This window comes from Malania oleifera, chromosome 1 (assembly GCF_029873635.1).
Source record: "Malania oleifera isolate guangnan ecotype guangnan chromosome 1, ASM2987363v1, whole genome shotgun sequence".
Classification (NCBI taxonomy): Eukaryota; Viridiplantae; Streptophyta; class Magnoliopsida; order Santalales; family Ximeniaceae; genus Malania; species Malania oleifera.
Window position 1 is genome coordinate 97,740,726 of NC_080417.1, and position 5,341 is coordinate 97,746,066.

The following is a 5,341-nucleotide window of genomic DNA, read 5'->3' on the forward strand; positions in this document are numbered from 1 at the left end:
CGAAAACTTGACTCACTAAAAAAAATGAGCAGCTCGCAAGTTATCCCAAGTATAGGAGTTCTGTCGTGTAATATTCAACCCAATGGCTAGATCGTCTCCTCAAGGAATGCGGTTAATTTCAAATTTCACGTTTTTCCAATCGAAAATAAAAAAGGGTATTGAACTCAGTTCAGATTCGGGATTTTCAAGATTATTTGACTTATTTTGACCAATTAAATAAACACACAAATTAAAGTCCTAACATGCATCGAATTAAAGAATGAGAATGGAAACCCTAATCTACTTAAGGAAACATTGAAACGCGCATTAATTAAAGATGGCAACTTTGAACACAGAACTAAAACACGCGGGAATGGAAACTTAATTAGACACAAACATGCACTAAAAACCGGGACTTTTACATGAACCAAGAATTACAAACCCAAATTAAACTATCAATCGACTCAAACGATAACCGAGCACAATAAAAACATGAACTTTAATAAATAGACCCTAACTAGACCAAGTTTTGGAAAACAAAAATTAAATCTTGAAAAAATGATTACTCTAATTTCATTAAAACAAAAACACTTTTCTTTTTTTCTTTCTTTTGTATTTTATTCTCTTTTTTTTAATATTATTTGATTAATTTCAATAAGAACTAAATAAATAAAGAAAACTAAGTAACATGTGGCAAAACGAAACAACATGCAACTGAACACTAAAAGAAAACTAAATACATTAAATAAACCTTAAGTTCTTTCATGAAACATAAAAAAAAAAAAAACAAAATAACATGTAACTATCATAAAAGAAGAGGAAAAAAAGAAAAAGAAAAGAGAGAGTTCTGGAACAGTAGCAGCAGAACCAACTACTGTGGAGTTGCTTCTCGAGTGTTTTGCAGGTGAGATGGTGGTGCTATTGGTGCTCGGGTCTTTGGGTGGTCGGGCTACTGTGGCTAGAATGGAGGAGCCTCGGTTGGTGGCTGGCAGGCTAGCCTCTGCTGGTAGCTACTGAAGAAGCCGAGCGCAGGTGGTTCACGAGCTGTTGCAGCAGCTGGTTGGCACAACCAGAGAAGATAGAGCTGGGCAGGTTGCAGTAGGTTGGAGTAGCGTGGCTGAGATGGGAGTTGTAGAGGGAGATAGGGGAAGAGGAAGAAGGAAAATGGAGAAGCAGATATGGGCTCGGGGAAGAGAAAACAGAGAGCGAGAGAGGGCAAACTGGGAGAGAAGAGAACAGAGGAAGGAGAAGAAGAGAGAAAAGAGAAAGAGAAATAGAACAGGGAAGAGGAATAAGGAAAAAGGGGGTGTCCGCTGCTTCTCTGCATAAGGGATTTAATAAGGAAGAAAGGGCAAAGCCCTAGGACTCACATTGGTGCCCCCACCCGGCTACATGGGCAGGTCACATCATAATTTTAATATATATATATATATATATATATTCTTTTTTTTTATTATTCTTTCCAGGAATGCGGCCCATTTGGACTTTGTTGGAGCCCATTTCGCCCAAAACTCAAAACACAGAAGTTGTAGATAATCTTTTCCTATTCTTCCAAAAATTTGAATCATCTCGATCAAAGCTCGGACGGAAAAGTTATGCACTATTTACGAACAGGTGCCGGTTTTGGTTTCTGGGAATTTTCTTGTGATAAAAAATTACCAAAAATTCATAAATTGTGCAATAAAACTCAAAAATGATAATTGTGTCACTTTTTTAAAATATTGGATGTAATTAGACATTTAATTAAAAATAGAAGTCATAAAGCTCGGGTTAAGATGCCCAATTACGCAGTTTTGGTGCATAATCAATTGTACCAAAGTCAACATGCTCATTTTTCCTCTCATTTATTGCTAGCTCATAAGTGATGAGCGATCCGATCAGTTCCTCAACCGTTATCTCTTTCAGATTCCTTCCTTAAGCTATAGCAGTAGCTTTAGCTTCCCAAACTGGTGGTAGTCCCCTAAGGATTTTCCTAATCAACTCATAAGTAGGGTAAGATTTACCAAGAACATTTGATGAATTCATGATGTGTGTGAATCTAGTGTACATGGATTGAATAGACTCAACAACAGTCATTTTAAATGCCTCATATTATCTTTTACTTCCTTAGTGCCTTCATATGTTACTTCTAATTTTTCCCATATCTCTTTAATAGTTTTACATGCCATTACCCTATTGAGCTCATTAATGTCTAGTGCACAGTATAGAAGGTTTATAGCAGTGACATTTATTTAAACAGATTTCCAATCATCATTAGTATACTCATATTTAGTCTTAGGTACATTTACTTTATCAACTACTTTCATAAGAGCATGGGTTCCTTTAGAAACTATTCTCCATACTTTCCAATCAACATTTAAAATATATATACTCATCCTTCATTTTCAGTAGGTGTAATTTACACCGAAAAAGATTGGTGGTCTAGTGGACGAGTGTATCCCACCGAATGGGGTTACACTGATGTGTGTCATTGTGATCTTTTGCAAAACTAAAGGTTAAGTCTATGTAACCTCGCTCTGATACCAAATGAGAATTCCGGTTTTATCCCAAGAGTGAGGGGGTCGATTGGGTATTTTAAAAATTAAGTCTTTCAAATTCTAATTTTGAAAACAATCAATTACAAACTTGCAAGCTATTTACAACTACCTCAATGTTTTTCAATTAATCAACCTAATGAATGATTTGATCAATCAACCTAATTTACCCAATTACTTTGATGACCTACTATATATTTAAAATATTCACAATATTGACAAAAAATTTTATGAGGTTCGGCCTACCCTAGCCTACGTCCTTGCTTTGAGTAGCCCACTTAAGGATTCCACTAAAAATCTGCTCCTTTAACTGGGACGAAGATTCCCTTACAATCCGCTGCTTATAAGAAGCGTAGCTTCCTCCTCAATCCTGGTTCATAGCCCAAACCATGAATACAAAATAATGAATAAAATTTCTGCAAAACTCAAAATGCTTCTAACCAAGCTAGTGAGTACAAGATAAATCCTAGTACATAATCATATGGTAAAACATGAAGCTCAATATGCATGTAACAATAAGATCGTTATATGAGTAATGTTATGCTTCTCAAATTTATTTTTATTAATATATCCCTAAAATAATTTCTTAAAAATAAAAACATCGGAGATCTTGGGGTTTGATTTCAACTCAGTTTATGCAAGAATAACAAATAAGATCTTTAAAAGAATAGTCTTGAATAATATTTAGATCTAAGTTCTTGCTATCAAATAGCATGTCAGATTAAATCCTTGAATAAAAAATATGACTTTGAATATTGCAAAGATTTAAACAATATATATATCTAGAAACTCTTAGAATTTGTAATCAGATAGTTTTTGCAATAACCAAATATACCAAATCTTTGAATGAAAATATAGGTTTGAATGTCTCAAAGATTTTAGTTTGAGAACACTTTTCTCAAGTATTTTATTCAATCTATGAATATAAAATACACAACAATATTTTTGCTCCCAAGTAAATATTAAATATAATGAATATAGGAAACAAGAAAATATGATTTGAATGCTCAAACTACTCAAATCTCAATACCAACAAAGGTTGCAAAATATGTGTGTGAATGCCTTTTGATCAATGTATCAAATGCTCAAAATTGGAGGTAAAATCTTTGGAGTGCAGGCACAAGTTCAGTAATATGTTCAAGGCTCTCAGAATGTAGGCAAAGGGTTCAACGCTCTCAATAATATGCAAAAAGTTGTTCTTCTAGGGTTTAGAGATTTCTTTTTTTTATAAGTGTTCTCGGCCCTAGATTAAGTTCTGACCATTGGATCAATTAGATTAAGTAATTTCCATGTGTATCCTTGCTGAAAAGTGTTCATCGCCATGACCTTCTTCGACGAATTGGTAAGTTTGTCAGCGAGTGTACAACACTCATTCATCGATGAGGCCATGAGTTCGTCGACGAGAGCACTGTCTGAACTTTTTGAGCTCTCAGTATTTTTTTGTCGATGAGACAGTACAGTTCATCACCGAGTGGCCTTCATGTGTTCATCAATGAGACCATGAGGTTCATCGATGAGGCCTCTAGAATTTTGTCTCTAAAAATTATTCAACCTAGAACCAATGTAAATGTATCTTTCATGAAATGCATGAGTACTATGGTAAGTTTAGCGAATATTTGAGCTTCAAATTATATCATATGACATATGTAAATACATTCAATTCTAAATACCCATTCCCATTGAAGATCATGATGTTGAAGCTTGCTTCTTTATCCTTTTATTCCTCTAATTCCATGGATTAAGCTAAGTGATATGTACTTTAGGTTCCTCGTGGATTCCATATCAAGTTTACTGTTTGTGCGTTCTAAATCATGATCCTATTCACAAACTCAATTATATAGGTCAAATACCAAGTGATTTGTCATTATCAAAACAGGATTGGACTCATAAAGTCGACAAATATTTTTCCAAAACAAGTTTCTTAAAAAAAAAACCTTTCATGTTTCTTTTGTCATATTAATGAGCACTTTTTCAATTTAACGCCTCTTATTTTAAAAAGTGCCTAGCATGAAAGTTGTGGGATTTTATCTCAGCTTTCAATTGATACCAAACACATTCAATTTGGAGTTATATAGAAAACGTTATGTCTAAATTACTTAAGGGTGTACGCAGCAGAAAAATTCCCTGTATGTTTCTTCCGTCTCATTGATGAGCGATTTTATCAATCAATCACTCCTAATCTTAAAAAGTGTTTAACATGAATGTTGTGGGTTTTCTCTTAGCTTTTTGTTAATACAAAGAACGTATAATTTGGAGTTGTATAGAAAATGTTATGACTGAAAAGCTAAAGGGTCTTTGCGTAGAAAGCGCCCCAACGGCCGAAAAATGGCTAGTTTTCAAATTAAATTATATTTTAATACCCCAACGGCCATAAAACAACTATATCTCTAATTTGGCTTATAAATACATACCTAAACATTTGAAAAATGTTAGAAAAACCATTTGAGAACATTCTTGCATATCCTCTCTTTCCCAAACATATTTTATATTCCATTTTTGAAGATCAAAGTTTATTTCTCCTACTCTTCTTTTTTAAAATCTTTTTGGGAAAACCATTTTTGGGGTTTACAAGCAAGGCTTGAGCTTAAGGATATATTCACTCTCCTACTCTTTCTTTAAACTATCAATTTTGGAGAAAATTATTGTTGAGTATTACAAAAAGTCTTGAGTATATTTTAACTCATATTAATTGCTTGAGAGGCTTCTTGAATTATCAAAGGTCATTTGAAAATAAAATCATTTTCCATTCTCTCACACAATTAATTGAAAAATATTTTTTGAGAGGCTTTATCATACTCTACCGAGCTTGATTTGAAAATCATTTGAGA